At 39.7% G+C, this 17,107-nt stretch overlaps 1 long non-coding RNA gene across 1 annotated transcript in view; it reads right to left on the bottom strand.

Annotated features, from left to right (window-relative positions):
• LOC308239253 overlaps nucleotides 1-17,107 on the bottom strand; it is a 262,573-nt gene that overhangs the window by 22,758 nt on the left and 222,708 nt on the right. Inside the window, exon 2 of the long non-coding RNA XR_013959723.1 lies at nucleotides 6,577-6,677. This is a non-coding gene — a long non-coding RNA (uncharacterized lncRNA). The remainder of the gene's footprint in view (nucleotides 1-6,576; nucleotides 6,678-17,107) is intronic.

The following is a 17,107-nucleotide window of genomic DNA, read 5'->3' on the forward strand; positions in this document are numbered from 1 at the left end:
CAAGTTACCTTCTTAAGTTAAAAAACTTTAAATATATATAATGTATGTTTAAAAAGAAAAACTCCAAATATGTCAGTTTTCTGTTTATCTAAGTGAATTCTGTGATTTTTATTGTCATTTAGCCATATCTTATTTATATAATAAATGATTATGTCCCAAGAGCAATATCCATTTATGCTGCTAATGGTTCATAAATAAATTTCCTCTCCACTCCTAAACACCAAAAGATCCCTTTGAGATGAAATCTTCCATGATTTATCTTAGTTCCCTTATGAGAATATTGAGAAATGTTGGCAAAAGAATAATACAGTTATTTTTGAGCTAAATATAAAGATGAAAGTAAATAGTGTCCACATTTTGAAAGCTAGCTAGGTGTTGGATATTGTTCTGAACATTTCCCAAAGGTATTTAAAAAACAATGTGGATATTCAAAAGGGAAAATTCTCAATATAAATATGCTTAGTGCAGGGATTTTGGATTTTTTAATGAAAACCTTCTAGATTACAAAGCATTTGTTGGAGTGATTTTTCCCTCTATGCTTTTCTTAGGGTGACTAAGTGTTACTGCTACATTAAAAAGGAACATCCTGCCCTAGGTGGTTTGGCTCAATGGATAGAGTGTTGGCCTGTGGACTAAAGGGTCCCAGATTCAATTCCAGCCAAGGGCACATGCGTGGGTTGCGGGCTCAATCCCCAATAGGGGGCATGCAGGAGGCAGCCAATCAATGATTCTCTCTCATCATTGATGTTTCTATCTCTCTCTCCCTCTCCCTTCCTCTCTAAAATCAATAAAATATTTTAAAAAGGAACATTCTATATAATAAAACCCTAATATGCAAATTGACCGAACAGGGGAAGGACCGGTCGCTATGATGTGCATTGACTACCAGGGGGCAGATGCTCAATGCAGGAGCTGCCCCCTGGTGGTCAGTGCACTCCCACAGGGGGAGCGCAGCTCAGCCAGATGCTGGGCTCACAGCTGGTGAGTGCAGCAGTAGTGGCGGGAGCCTCTCCCACCTTGCAGCAGTGCTAAGGACCCCTTGGGGAACGGGCCTAAGCCAGCAGGTGGACATCCCCTGAGGAGTCCCAGACTGTGAGAGGGTGCAGGCTGGGCTGAGGGACCACCCCTCTCCCCCAGTGAATGAATGTCATGCGCTGGGCCCCTAGTTAAGTATAAAATTCAAGCTTTACAATGAAGCCATTACTGAAGCTATCTGTTTAGTCACCTACATACTTTTGCCAAGTCACATTTTTTAAATTTTAAAATGATAATATGCCATACTCTATTAGTTTAGAAAAGTTGATTTACTTTATACTAAAGTATAAAGGCATACATTTATGTCAGGTTCCAGAGTTCCTCTGATGAATACATTAACAGTAGGCAGGAATTAAAGTTTACCTTAAAATTAATTCTCAAAATGTCTGTATTTGGTTTGTCATTTCCAACTTTGTTGAGGAAGGGGTCTGGAGGTAATAGAGCTGTCAGGAATTAAGCATGAATATTATGTCACTTAATTTAAAAATTACTTAGAAATGCCTATGGAATTTGGTTAAAATCTACATCTGCAAGTAAAATTATGTTATGAAATGAAGGAATGTAGTGAAGGTCAAAGCTTCCTCAGAAAACTGAGAAGTCATGGTCGGCCTCCAGATACTAATTTTCTTAAATTCCCTCGGTCCTATAAAGGAAATAAGATGGGTACTTGGGACTGAGGTTAATTCTCCTGACATTTGGATTATCACCACCCTCTCTCAAGGGAAGGTAGCTAACGTTGCCTTTCATCAGTTGGGCCAGCTGTTTTGGAAAGCTGGGAAATTGTCTGAGATAGGGAAGAGTTGAAGGGAAACATCTGACTTTTTGACCTGAGGTCATGTTTGGGGAAGGAGGGCCATTAACTAAGGATATAAGGTAGGGCCACATGAAGAGTATTCTAGGTGACATCTTGGACCTTTGGCTTGAATGCCTGAGAGACAGAACTATAAATTCAGAAGAGGTGGAATTACAGAAGCCCTACCTTCAGAGGAGGTGTTCTACTTGAGGCATAAAGAGTTATGAGAGTAGGTAGAAACTGACATTAAAGTAGTTAGCATCAGAGACTGCAACTTCCAGGAGAGAATGGATTTGGCCAGGACTCACTTAAGTGACTGGAGCCATGGAGGCTACCAGACTTGTCTGGGCCTCATGCCTATGCTTCACATCCATATATACAACTGCCCAATCCCTCAGAATTCTGAAATTCAATGTTTCCAGAAATGAACTTGTTGCCCAAATTAACTTTCATTCTATATTCTCCAGCTCAGTTGGTGCCTGGCTCAGCCATCTGCCCAGTCAACTTGTCCATCAATCTTCACATCCAATTAGACAAACTCTTCAATCTTTCCATCCCCCATACTCATGTCTGCTACCATTGACTTGGTTCAGGCCCTTTTATTTTTCTAAACTCCACAGAGGTATCAAATTGTTGGATTAAAGTAACAACAACAACAACAACACTCCACTGCTAAAAAGTCAGTGGCCTTCCCATTACTGCCTATCAGGTATAAAGCACACTCCTTTGCATGGTAAAATAGTTCTATTTTTAAAAAGGCCCTATTGTGTAATGTTTGCAAATTTCCATAGTTTAAATACTCCCACCAAGGCCAATTTCAAGCTACCACAGTTTAACAGCCAGATCATAAAATTTCTGAATATTTAACAAGTGACTGCTTGCTAGCTCCAGCACGTCAAGTGCATCAAGCCTTTGAACATGTGGTACTTGTCCACGTATCACTGGCCAATCCTTTACTCAGACTTTATGCTCTAAGATGAAGTTGTAGGTACTTGCACATTCCAGGCTATTTTTTACTTTTACACGTCTGTTCATTCTGTCTGAAATTCTTCCCATAGCACTCCCTTTTTACCCTCTCTTGGGGTGAATCTCTTACCCTTTTCATCTTGCTAAATTCTTCCATTCCTTCAGGACCTAGGTTAGTTGGACCCTCCAAAAAAAGTCTGTCTTTTATTCTCTCTGTCTTTTTAAAATTGAAGTATAATAGACATATAACATTGTTTGTTTCAAATGTGCAACGTAATGATTTCATATTTGTACACACTGTGAAATAATCTCTACAACAAGTCTAGATACCATCCATGACCATACAAAGTTATATTTTTCTTGTGGTATACTCTCCTTGTCTTAATTGTGGTAGCCCAGAAGAAGACCCTGAGATAGGGATTCATGTCATTTATTAGTAGTTGTTCACAGGAAAAACTAATAGGGTGGTGAGAAAGAGAGACTGAGAAAGGAAGGAGGGCAAGCAAAGATGCAATATTGTCATAGAGAGCATCTTTGGCCCCATCCCACGGGGGGCTTTTGGAGACAGTATAGGGTACACATCAGGGTTATCTTGATCATGGCAAATGGGCTGGTGTACTTATATCCCCACACCTGTCAATCATAGGGCTGCCTCTTGGGAAGTAAATTCCAAGACACTTCAGCTCTCTGTGCATGGTACAAAGTGGGCTCCTGCAGCAGGAGACACATGTGGGTGCTGAGAATGAAGGCAGCCTGGAACTGATTTGCATGAAATTGGCAAAGGGATTCTAGCAAATACTGACCAGTTCCTGTCATATTCCCTGCTCTCCAAAACACACATATATGTACATGGGGACACATATACACACTTCAGGCTGGTTTGGGCTTTCCCCCTCAGTAATTCTATAATATACAGGCTATATCACTATCATTGAGTTACCCCATGTTTTAAACAATTTCTTCATGTATCAGTGTCCTTCATTTTACTGTGACCATCTTGAGGATAGGAATCATTTAACTTTGTACTACAGTGCCAGGCACACAATAGGCGTTCAATACGTATGTATAGATTAAAATTACAAGGGAGCAGACCATAATGGGTTGGGGTTGGGAAAGGGGCATGGGTGGAGCAGAGTCTCAGAAAGGCTGGATGAGAAGTTAAGGCACATGAATCTTTGAGTATAGTCTTGGTTTTAAACTTTGTCCACACGCCATACTTTTGGTGTGGCCTGCAAAGATAGCATTAAAACAAAATAAATTTGGCAAAACTTTAAAGTGGTTCCCCAGGCCCCTCGGGGATTAGCTCTCTGCTATTTTTCATTTCAAGAAGCATTCTAAATTATCAAAGACAATTAGAAATTATGTGTAACACATGGGCATTATAAAAGAACCTATGCTTGGCCTCCAATTCAGAGGTTAGAGGAGGCTTGAATGCATTGTTCATGGAGATTTCCCTGAAGTCTGATTAGCATGTAAGTATACTACAAACTGCAGCTTGACTGCTTGCAATGTGTAATTATAGATATTACTAGCATGTCTAATTTGACAAGTAATGCCGAGGGCACATGTGAAATGAGAGCTGTACCATTTGGCCAATATATGCTTCTGAGTTCAGTTTTGCCCTGCCACCATGACCATCTGTGTGTGCCAAAACAAACAAACAAAAAAACTCCACACCTTATAAAGATGACAGATATGAGGAAAGTAATGAGAGAGTAGTACTTTTTCCTCCTCGCCCCTTTCAAATTAATAGTTTAATGTAATTGGTTAAACTACAAGATCCATGAGGAAAACCAAATTCTAATTAACATTGTTAAGAAACCATTCACATTTCCCTAGCTGGTTTTGTTCAGTGGATAGAGCATTGGCCTGCGGACTGAAGGGTCCTGGGTTAGATTCTAGTCAAGGGCACATGCCCGGATGCCGGCTTGATCCCCAGTAGGGGGCATGCAGGAGGCAGTCTACCAATGATTCTCTCTCATCATTGATGTTTCTATCTCTCCCTCTCCCTTCCTCTCTGAAATCAATAAAAAATATATAAAAAGAAACCATTCACCCTCTGATGTCAAATATTGGGATGTTTGTTTCTTGCCAATTCTGTTCTCTGGAATTCAAGGCATTTGAATTTGAGTGACATGAAATTCAAGGAGAACAAAAGGAGGTATGACAATTATTTAGGAAAAATTATAAATATCTTAATAAGTAAACACTAAAAAGTATGAAAAGAGAAATCTGAGATTAAACCTAAAATAAATCCCTTGTCCCCAGTCTATGAGTGGCTTTATCAGTTTCTCAAGAACTCAGGGTTGAAACTTTGAGGTCATCCATCTCTTTTAGCCTCTTCGCTAGTTATGGAGGTCCTCTTTCTTATCCCTTCAGAATGTCATGTACACAAATCTGGTCTTGGGATAGATGGAGCAAGTGTGTGTTGACATGGATTTGAAGGGTTTTATGGGACACCCTTGTTGTGGGTCTGGAAGATGGTTTGGTCTTTAAAGAGTACACAGTCGAATTCAACCTCCTTAAGAAAGCATTACAAGTCTATTGGTTGACATCTATAGGCTTAAAAGAATTGGTTGGACAGATGTGAAACTAGGGGTTTGAATATGGGTTGGAGGAAGCAAAAGAATGAAGGGGGAAAAGGCAGGAGCAGAGATAGGATGCTGGCAGCAAAATATCTTTTCACTATTTTTGTAAGGTCTGGTTCTAAGCGTAACATCCACCTTGGTGTGTGCTCTTTAAGATCACATCTCTATATCCTTTCAAATCCACCAACCTGTCCAGAGATGTTGGACTAATTTATTTCCAGACTTCTTTCAACCTCTTTCATCATTTCACTCCCATGTAGAATCTATCAGATCTTCCCCTAGTTATTTAGCTGGGCCCAGGCACTGAATAATAAAAATCAAGATAGTGACTTTAATATAGAATGGCCACCCACCTTCCCCACCCTGAGATAACTCCCTACTCCCTCCCTTAGTTCCTTATAAAGATCCCACTGTCTCTTGCCCCTCTGGTCCCAGGTACCCGGCAATGTATCATTCTCCTCTCCTCTCTTGCAGTTTTGTGACCTTGTGTTTCATCTGGCATTTGTATCTTTACACTTCCTTTCCAGTTACAGTTTTACTTACTCTTGGCCTCAGAAGTGCTCCCTGTTGCATGTTCTAGCCCCCATCCCTGCATCTTGAAGGAAAGGAAGGAGAAGATGTTTTTGTCTAATTCCCACTATAAATCTGGGAGCTAATTATGCCAAAAGAGTCATGTGGCATTTCAGTGAAAGACTGAAAGTATGAAAAGGAAGGGTTTGGTGCTCCATGGTTTGTATCATTGAAATACCCATGTTCATAATTAGAGTCACTGTCCTTACAGCACCTGCTTTTTGGCCTCATTCCAGGGTGTATTAGTTTGCTAGCTTGTTTTCAATATTCACTCAAAATGTCGCATTTTCTGGCTTGGTATTTGTAGCTCTGTTAAGCTTTTTGCTTCTCAATCTGTTTCCTGTTAAGAACAGAACCTGATGAAAATTACCTCCTTAAGAGAATCTTCTTAAATTTGGAAACCTACACAGAACACCTGTTAAAAATGCAGATTCTGATTCTGTAGGTCTGGGGTAGGGCCCGAGATTCTGCATTTGCAACATGCCCCCAGATGCTGCTTCTGATCCAGGAACCACGCTGTAAGTAGATGTCAGACTCTCAGCCATGAATAATGAACAATAATTAAGCTAATGGAGGTTGAGTTTAAGACCCAGAATTTTCAACAAGCATATGTGCTATATGTACCTTGTTTTGGAAAGTATCTGGTAGAACACTGGGCTGCAGGCAGATAATGGCCAACTGGACAATTTCCTTATGCATCTTCTTAGAGATCTCTTCTGATGGTTCTGAAAAAGAGGAAGAAAGGAAGGAAGGAAGGAAGGAAGGAAGGAAGGAAGGAAGGAAGGAAGGAAGGAAGGAGGGAGGGAGGGAGGGAGGGAGGGAGGGAGGGAGGGAGGGGGGGAGGAGGAAGGAAGGAAGGAAGGAAGGAAGGAAGGAAGGAAGGAAGGAAGGAAGGAAGGAAGGAGGGAAGGAAGGAAAGAAGGAAGGTCAGAATCTTGATCAAGAAACATTTCTGTCTGCAGGAATACTATAGGTTGATGTTGCATGGAGAATTAGAGCTTAACTAGAAACTTCTCTAAAGAGATGTGTCCAGGTGTTTTAGATCTGAGACCCTAAGAGACACAGAAATAATCAGTACCAGTCAAAGGTTCCTAAATGCAGCCTTCTTCCAAATTGTAAACACATTCATCTTTAATTAGAATTGGTGGCAAACAAGTCAGTGACTATTTCTCATCTCCTTTTTTTAATTGAGGTAACATTGGTTTATAACATTATGCAGGTTTTAGGTGTACAACATTATAATTTGATATCTGTATATACTACATTGTGTTCACCACCTAAAGTCTAGTTCCCATTTGTGATCATAAAATTGAGCCTCTTTACCCATTTTGCCCTCCATCTCCCTTCCCTCTGGTATCCACTAACTTGTTGTCTACCTTTATGAGTTTGTTTTTGTTTGTTCATTTGTTTTGTTTTATATTCGACTTATGAGTGAAATCACAAGGTATTTGTCTTTCTTCATCTGACTGATTTTGCTTAGTATAAAGAATTCACAATAGCTGTCATGACAGAACTCAAGAAAACCCAGAAAGACAGTTCAATGAGCTCAATAATAAAATTAATTAACAGAAGGAATATTTTACCAATGAGATTGAAACTCTTAAATAAAAACATATCTCCTATTTTTGATCACCCAATTCCCTCCTTGAGATACTTTTGATTTCAGCTGTTGATGCTTTATTACAGATATTTTCAAAGTTACTGCAGACAACCTAGTAAATCCTACCTTATTCTAGCAGTAAAATTAGCCTTATGCATAGTAACTACCCTTTCAACTCCATACCTGCTGCATATCCACGTGATATAAACAATGGAAATATTAGGAGAAGACAGGCCATGACTCAGAACTGGCCACAGGGCCCACTTGTTAATATATATATATATATATATATATATATATATATATATACACACACTAGAGGCCCGGTGCATGAAAATTCATGCGCTGGAGGAAGGGGGTCCCTCAGCCTGGCCTGCCCCTCTCACAGTCCCAGAGCCCTTAAGGGTGGGAGGTGACCCAGCAATCAGGGGAAGGCAATGCCCCATCGCACCACTGCTGCTGCCACTTCTGGCAGCACAAGCCTTGGCTGGCCCTGATTACCTGAGCCTCAGGCGGCCCTAGGCGGCAGGGGGGCTGAGGAAACTGAGGGACTCTGGAGGCAGGCATGTGGAGCTGCCATCTTGTGGCTGTGGGCTCCGCCATATTTCAGGGCAGGGCAGTCAATTAGGATATTCCCTCCTTATTGGCTGTGGGCGCCGCCATCTTTGTGATGGTGTGAGGGTCAGTTAGCATATTCCCTCTTTATTAGATAGGATGCCTAAGTGACTGGCCAACCATCTGGAAGCTATGACAGGCAATGACCGCCAGGGGGCAGAGGCTCAATGCACAGGCATGGAAGCATGGAAAAGACTGATGAATATCAGAGGGAAGGGATTCGTGCACCGGTGGGGTCCCTTGGCCTGGCCTGCGGGGACCAGGCCAAAACCGGCTCTCTGACATCCCCCAAGGGGTCCTGGATTGCGAGAGGGTGCAGGCCAGGCCAAGGGACCCCACTGGTGCACGAATCCATGCACCGGGCCCCTAGTTGTATTATAATCAGTTGTCTCTACCACTATATCCCTCCCTCCTCCTCTCCCTTTCCTCATTCCATTCTCATCTCCTAGAAACAGTTCTCTTTTATTTTCCTGAGCTCAACAGATAGCACAGTGGCTGGAAACTCAATAAAAGTGTGATGATGAAGTCAGGCTTTTCCTCCTAAGTCTTTGCTGAAGGTGCCCAAGTTGTCCAACGCAAAGGTGTAACATACAGTCCCAAAGTGGAATCTTTTCCCTTTTCTTCTTCTCCCTCATTCCTCACTGTTAAAAAGGTGCCTCATAATGGAACTAAATGAGAACAATCTCTTCCGATTATGGATGGCAAAAGTACAAGTTCAGAGGCTTGGAGTTTTAGGGAGTTTTGCTGACCTTTCAAATATGTAAGGGTGATTTAATTTGTTGACCTCCCCTTTCTCCACACTGCTTTATCTGTTTCTCTCCCCATGCTTTAAGCAGGAAACTGAAGTAGTATGGGCCACAAACCTTTAGTTTATTATTTTCCATGACTACAGCTAAGGTCAGTAGTAGACACCACAAGTCAGCAGTATCCAAGAAATTCCCAAGTAAAGAGACCCTGTTTAACCCAGATTCTTACCCTCATGAGCTCATCTTTCCTCTGACATACAAGCCTACCGCGATCATTGTTCCATGCCTAGTTGCTGTTTAATAATTTGCATGTGGCCAAAACCGGTTTGGCTCAGTGGATAGAGCGTCGACCTGTGGACTGAAGGGTCCCGGGTTCGATTCCGGTCAAGGGCATGTACCTTGGTTGCGGGCACATCCCCAGTGGGGGGTGTGCAGGAGGCAGCTGATCGATGTTTCTCTCTCATCGATGTTTCTAGCTCTCTATCCCTCTCCCTTCCTCTCTGTGAAATATCAATAAAATATATTTTAAAAAAAATAATAATTTGCATGTGGTGATTCTATTATAATAATACCATGAGGAGTAAGTCCCAGGGCAATGAGGAGTGGTTCAATATTTGATAAGGTCTCTGGTTTACTTACTTAATCTCCAGCTGAGCTCTTGACTCATCTTATTGTTACAGATGCAAGAATGCTCTATCTTTCTATAGCATTAAAGTTGCCTTATCTAGAGCCCTCTGACCCATATATTTCTCCCCAGAGCTATTTTATTCATACTAATTAACCTTGATAAGTTTCCCTCCTTTAATTTACTAAACTCCTCTTCAGATCTGCACTCAATAACATGCATTTGGAATCCATTTTGAACTTTTGGACCAAATGCCATTCCCTGCAGGCAAGTGTGGGGCCACCTATCTGCATATCTCTGCAACTCAGAAAGCATCCAGGAGTTCTGACTACTGAGTGTGTGAGGTTCTTGAAGAAAGGGCCTATACCCTACTCTTCACTTTGTCCCCTCTAGTACTTCAGCCCTAGTAACCCCTTGTTTTTGTTCCCCCAAATTAAAATGGCTTTATTAATTATTACTCATTATAAATAATTCATGCTCAGTTTATTTATTTATTCTTTTTAAATATATTTTATTGATTTTTTTTTTTTTTTTACAGAGAGGAAGGGAGAGGGATAGAGAGTTAGAAACATCGATGAGAGAGAAACATTGATCAGCTGCCTCCTGCACACCCCTTACTGGGGATGTGCCCGCAACCAAGGTACATGCCCTTGACTGGAATCGAACCTGGGACCCTTTAGTCCGCAAGCCAACGCTCTATCCACTGAGCCAAACCGGTTAGGGCTCATGCTCAGTTTAAATGTTCAAACAGTACAGATTAATATAGTGAAGTAAGGAAACAGTACTTTAATTTCACCACTTGGAGATTAATCCAGTTCACAATCTTTCAGATCCTTTTTCATACACAGATGCAATTTTAGGCAATTGGAAAACACTCTTTTGGCCAAATAATATCTTATCATTTCAGCAAGCATCAGATATTGAAATAGGTATTTATTTATTTGTATTGAATTGAATTGTAATATGAACAGAAGCCTAAAGCTGTTTATAATTCCTATACCTTCACCTTATTTTTCTAGCTACCCCCCATTTCATTCTCTTCAATCCTCCTCCTCCTCTTTAACCAGCCCCCCCTCCTCCAGCAGCCCTGAGGGGTCGCCTTGGCTGCTTCGGTTGCCAGGAAAAGGAAAAGAAGGAAGGAGGTGCAGGTGGTCAGGCAGCAGGAGGCATGTTCCATGCTGTCACTTCCAGGAGAATTGGCCCTCTTTACTTCTGCCAGGTGGGAGTTGAAATGACGTCAATCTCCATTTTTACACTGTCTCCTTATTTTTTCTTCTCCCTCCACCATTTGCCTTCTTTCTAGGCAGCAGAAGGGAGGTATCTGCAGAGTGCTATGTGCACAATTGTCAAGCTCCTCAGGCGATTCTGATTTAGAGGGTGCACAGCCACTCTTTGAACCATGCTGATCTACTCATTGCAGACCAGGTGCAGCTTACGGTTGAATAGGAATCACCCAGGGAGATAGTTAATAATACAAACCCCTGCACCTCATTCCCGGAGATTCTGATTTTGTAGAGTTGGGATGTTGCCCAAGACTTTGCAGGTTGTTTGTTTGTTTTTTAACAAGGTCCTTAAATGATCCTGATGAGCAGCCTGATGAGTAGCCATGCTCTACTCCCTGGCTACTGAAAGTGTAGTCCATTGACCAGCATCATCATCACCACCTGGGAGCTTGTTAGAAATGCTGAATCTCAGGCCTTACTATAGACCCACTCAATCAGAGCCTGTGTTTTAACAAAAGCCCTGGATGATTCGTGTTGCACATTAAAGTTTGAGAAGTTCTGCTCTACCCCAGTGAGATAGAATTGGCAAATTCTTTGTGGGGTTAAAAATATTGTAACTTACTTGATTCCTACCTATTGATCTGTTGGTGGGATTTCACAAAACATGCCTACAACTTCTGGCAACATTGTCCTAAAAGAGGTGATGATAGATAGTACAGGTAATTCCAAGTTAAAGGAAACTCTCCACCAGTTTGAACCTTGGGCCTATCTTTGATTTTATGCATGAAATCATGAATGAAATAAAAGTTTACATGAATATTTTAGATTAATGATTAAAATTGGACTATATTTTCTCTTTAGAGTAATTTGATCTTGCAGTTCTTAAATAAAAAAAGCTCTTGGTAAAAAATTCAAGGGGTCCTAGGTAATGTTTGTACCAACTTATGCACTGCAGATGTTCAGCCAATAACAACTGCATTTTAGGAGAACAAAAACAGCAATTCAACATTCATTTTAATCAATGACCTCATACCCCCCACTAGTTCCTGTGGAGCCATCATTCAGGGAAAACTTTGGCTTTCTATGTTGCTTATGAAAACAATTTGACAAAATTGTGATTCACCTAGATTTGTTTCAGAAAATTTATCCTTTAGCGTTAGTATGTTGAGCATTCAAATTGTTTCATAAAGATACTATAAAGAAATGCTTTTTCTCCCACTTACAGAAGGTCATGGAATTATTTCTCCATTTATTTAGTTCAGATGCAGGGAAAAACCTAAGTAAAGTTTTTCATGATAAGCTGATCTTCAGGGCCCCATACCTTCAACTTCCAGTTTTGTTTTCTCCTGCAGGGATACCTTTTTTTTTTTTTTTTTTTTCTGTTCAGTTCTTAAAGCCCATAACGTCTCTGTGACCTTTTGCTTGTTTCAAAACTCACTCCCTGGATAATTTCTTTGCAACGCTGCATCTGTTAGAGGTGGAAACCCAGTAGGATGCCCCCAATCTGGGAGGAGGTAGGCTGACTATAGTGCCAATACTATAGTGGCTCTGTAAGGCCATTAACAAATTAGGCTTGCCCTAGCCGGTTTGGCTTAGTGGATAGAGCGTCGGCCTGCGGACTGAAGGGTCCCAGGTTCGATTCCGGCCAAGGGCACATGCCCGGGTTGTGGGCTTGATCCCCAATAGGGGGCGTGCAGGAGGCAGCCAATCAATTATTCTCTCTCATCATTGATGTTTCTAACTCTCTATCCCTCTCCCTTCCTCTCTGAAATCAATAAACAAATATATTAAAAAAAATTAGGCTTATTTTATCTTCCCACTTTGTCCTTGTCCTTGGGTTTGCAAGATGGCTGCTGTGCTTCCATGAATTGTATCCATCATTTGTGAAGGAAAAATGCTAAGGGGAAAGAACCATTGTTTTTTTTAAGTCTGCCCCTTTTAACAAGCTTTCCTGGCAGCCGCTCCCAATAATTTCCACTTATATTTCAGAAGCCAGAGCTGGGTCACACGACTACCCCTAGCTGAAATGGAATCTGGGCATACTACTCCTCCTGAACTCCAAATTAGAGTTCTGTAACTAGAAAAAAATGGGCGGAGGGGAATGGATATTAGGTATGCAGTTAGCAAGACTTGCCACTATCACTAAGTTTAACTCATAAAACATTTGTATTTTAAGGGGGAACAAAGCCTTAAGCCAAACAGAATTTCAGGCATTAGCTTCAGTGTACTTAGTCTTCGTGTCTAGAGATGAGAAATTTCTGTTGCCTCCCAGCTCTCGCTCTGCAGAATACATGCCTGCTCTGCCAGGTCAGAGACCGCTTAGATAAGAAACCATAGATTGTGAAACTTAGGTTCCCTTGGCTCAGTGCCAGCTGTGCCCTGCTCAGCTTGGGGAAGTGACATTCCTAAATAGAAATCTCTAAAAGGGAAAGATCCTCCAAATCCCTGCTTTTAAGAAGGCATTAGAATAATTATCTTAAATTGTGTTTTATATGGCCAGTTGTTTTTATATGATCAAAATTCTAATGCAAAATGATACATATTTCATTTTAATAAATGACATGTATTTGAGAACAGACTGATATTTGCCGGAGGGGTGGAGGGTTGGGGGGCTGGGTGAAAAAGGTGAAGTACAGATTGGTAGTTACAGAATAGTCACAGAGATGTAAAGTACAGCATAGGAAATGTAGTCAATAATATTCTAATAACTATGTATGATTCTAGGTGGGTACTAGAAATATTGAGGGGAATACTTTATAAAGTATATGATTATCTAACCACTATGCTGCACATTTGAACTAATACAAAGCAATACTGAATGTAACTCGTAATTGAAAAGAATAAAAAAGAAATATGTATTTAAAGTAAGAGCTTAATAAATTAAATTTTTACTATATCTCAATGCTTAATAAGGATGCTCTGCATTTTCTGTCTGGATGGGGCCTTGCTCTGGCATTTATGTCCTCTCTGGGGGAGAAGACCCTAAAGGAGAGAAGGATGGATGCCATCTTGGCCTCATGCATAGTGTTGAGAGAATGGGAGACAGGCCTCTAGGGTGAGTAGGCTTGGATATCTGTGGAATATTGTGACTTCAATTTAAATAGGTGTGGTGATCAAATCTTAAGACTAAGAGCAAGAGCAACTACACTTTTTTTTTTCTGATTTTAGGGACCAGAGGGAGAACTGTGAAAAATGAAGATAGAAATGTCAGTGCTAAAAAGGGTCAGAGGGCTAGGTAGGGTTAGACTGGCAAAAGATACTTTGTATGACTAAGACCAAGTACCAGGTAGAAAAAGATACTGGAAAGGTCTGTCAGGAAGGAGTGAGAAATTGCTGAGGCCAGAGTTTTAGAGATGAAGCTCAGATCAGAGTTTGGGCCAGAGTCCCTGTTTCCTGCTCCCCTATAACTTTGAGGGATGTGGGTGGCACTCCTGGAGTCTGTAAGAGTCTGTGGGACTTAGTGGAATTGTATTTCAACACAAGTGCACTGAATATTTCAAGTTTGAGGAAAGGTCATTGTTAAAGTTAGTACCACTGCTTAATAAACCATCCCAAATTGGTGCTGTAAATAACTACCACCATTTTATTATATTCAGAGCTCTACCACACTGGTTATTTAATTTGATTATTTGCAATTATGAATGGCGTTATTTTCTACCAATTTGCATTTCTTCTTTTTTAAATTGTCCTTTGGCCATTTTTGTATCATGTCTTAGGTTTATCTTACCAATTTTAAAGAACTCATTATATACTATGGATATTAATTTTAGTCTCTCATTTGTTGCAAAATTTTTTTCAATTGGTTGATTTGCTTTTTATGTTATTTTTATATTTTTCTTTGTCCTTTAAAAATAATTTTAGAAATGTTTTTTTTCACTCAAAAATCAGATACCTAGTCTAGCTTCTGTGTAGTTAAACTATTTATGTTTAATTTTTTAATATTTTAAAGTTAATTTTGGTACATGATATAGTGTTAGTTTAATATGATTTTCTTATATAGCTGTCAATTTCTACTCTACACTCCATATGGAAAAAACTCCATCCTTTCTCAAGTGATTTGTAATACCTACTCAATCATGTTATAAATACTTGCACATCCGGGAGTTCTGTTCTTGTATTATTTCTTCTGTTTTATTGCTCTCTCTATAAATATTTTACTGGAGTCTTATTATTTCAATTATTTGAGGTTTATAAACAGCTTTAACATCTAGCAGAGCCAGCCTACACTTATTTCACTTAAAAAGTTTCCTTGGTTATTTATTTTTTTTGCTTGTTTATTCTTCCAGGTGAACTTTAGAAATATATTGTCAAATGAAAATCAATCCTCATGAGATTAAGATTGGGACTGCATTACCCCTCATTTGGGAAGAATGAACATTCTTTACAAGATTAAGTCTGCCCAACCAGGAACACAGTATTGAAGTCTTCTCTTATTTCTCTTAATAAAAGAAATATGTTTAGCATGACCAATGGACACATACACTGGGGCGGTGGGGGCTTGCCCTTGGAGGTGGGAGTGGCAGGGGGGGTTTAATCGGGGAAAAAAAGGAGACATGTAATACTTTAAACAATAAAAAAAAGAAAGAAATATGTGCCTGGCTGGTGTGGCTCAGTGATTGAGCATCAACCTATGAACCAGGAGGTCATGGTTTGATTCCCTGGGCACATGCCCAGATTTCGGGCTATGTCCCCAGTGGGGGGCATGCAGGAGGCAGCTGATTGATGATTCTCATCATTGATGTTTCTGTCTTTCCTCTCCCTTTCTCTATGAAATCAATAAAAATATGTATATTTTAAAAGAAAAATGTATATGTTCAATGAATTTCTTATTATATGTTATTTCTAGGGTAATTTTTAGACTATGATATTGAATTTTCATTATATTTCTATCTGCTTATTACCTAAACTATTAATTTTTTGGGAATTACCCTGCATCCAGTTACTTTTTCGAATGTGCTTATTAATTCTAATAGTTTTCCTATTGATTCTCTTGCCTTAACTAGGTGTGCAATCTTAATATCTGCAATTAATAAAAATCCTCTCTTCTACCTGCCAATAGTTACACCTTTTTTTTGCTTAATGCATTATTGTATTGGCCAGAAATTCCAGAACAATATTAGAACTTGTCTGTTTTGCAAGCAATAGCAAAGAAGTTTTATAATCGAAACTTATTAGAATGTTTCAAATCTTATTCCTGGAATATATAATATGTAGATAATATGTAATATGTTCTGTTTTGCCTTTCCCAAGGCCAATACCATTGTTTATGTCATTTTACTAACTTTTAAAAATTATTCTTTTGAGTATATGGTGAAGAATATTCATAAATCCTCTGTAAAAAATGTCTTACAGTCACATGGAAAGAATTATTAAACATTTTTCTTTTTCCTTTCACTTATCTATTTCTTATTTATAAAAACTTCTCATGCTTATGATTTCCCCTTGATCACTTCCAAATTTTTCCACATATTTGTTTTACTATGGAATATGAAAATGGACCCCCATCTTTTGGGAAGGGATTTGATTTTGTGACTAATTGGAAGGATTAGTTCACAGTTCTTAGTAGTTATAATTTCAGTGTTTTGCTTGCTTTCTAGTGTATACTGCTCAGCCTTTTATTTGTTATGGAAATTAGGTCTTTATGGGACATAAAATTACATCTGGTTCAATGGACATTTACATCCCAGAGACAAACAGGCATAGTACCAAAAGCTGTCCTTAGACCTCAGGTCCAGGGTTCCTCTTTTGCCTCACTTCTCTGGATTTTACTCTTTACAGCAAAACTTTCCTAAAGGTTAGTTTATATTCTTTGCCTCTCCTGCCTCAGCTCATATTCTCTCTTTAACCCATTTCAGTCTGGGTTAAGTCTTTAGTTCCCACTGTGCCACTGGAACTGCTCTTATCAAAGACCCCTTCGCCTCCACTTTGCTGAACTTAATGATCAATCCTCAGCCCTCATCCTACCCATAATTTCAGTAGTATTGAAATTGTCTTTTTCCCAATTGCTACAAGGGCTCCACACACTCTTCTGCATTTTGTCTTACCTCCCTGGCTGCTCCCTCTCCGTCTCATTTGCAAGTTCTCCTCCACTTCCAGACTTTAAAAAATAATCATAGTAAAATATATACAACATAAAAATTACCAGTCTAACCATTTTAAGAGTACAATTCAGTATCATTAAGTACATTTTCAATGCTGCGCAACCATCACCACTATCCATTTCCAGAATATTTTCTTCATCCTAAACAAATTCTGTACTCATTAAACACTAACTCCTCATTCCTGCCTATCCCCAGTTCCTGGTAACCACTATTCTAGGTACTTCATATAAGTGAAATCATACAAT

The sequence above is a fragment of the Plecotus auritus genome (genome assembly GCF_963455305.1).
Source record: "Plecotus auritus genome assembly, chromosome: X".
Taxonomy (NCBI): domain Eukaryota; kingdom Metazoa; phylum Chordata; class Mammalia; order Chiroptera; family Vespertilionidae; genus Plecotus; species Plecotus auritus.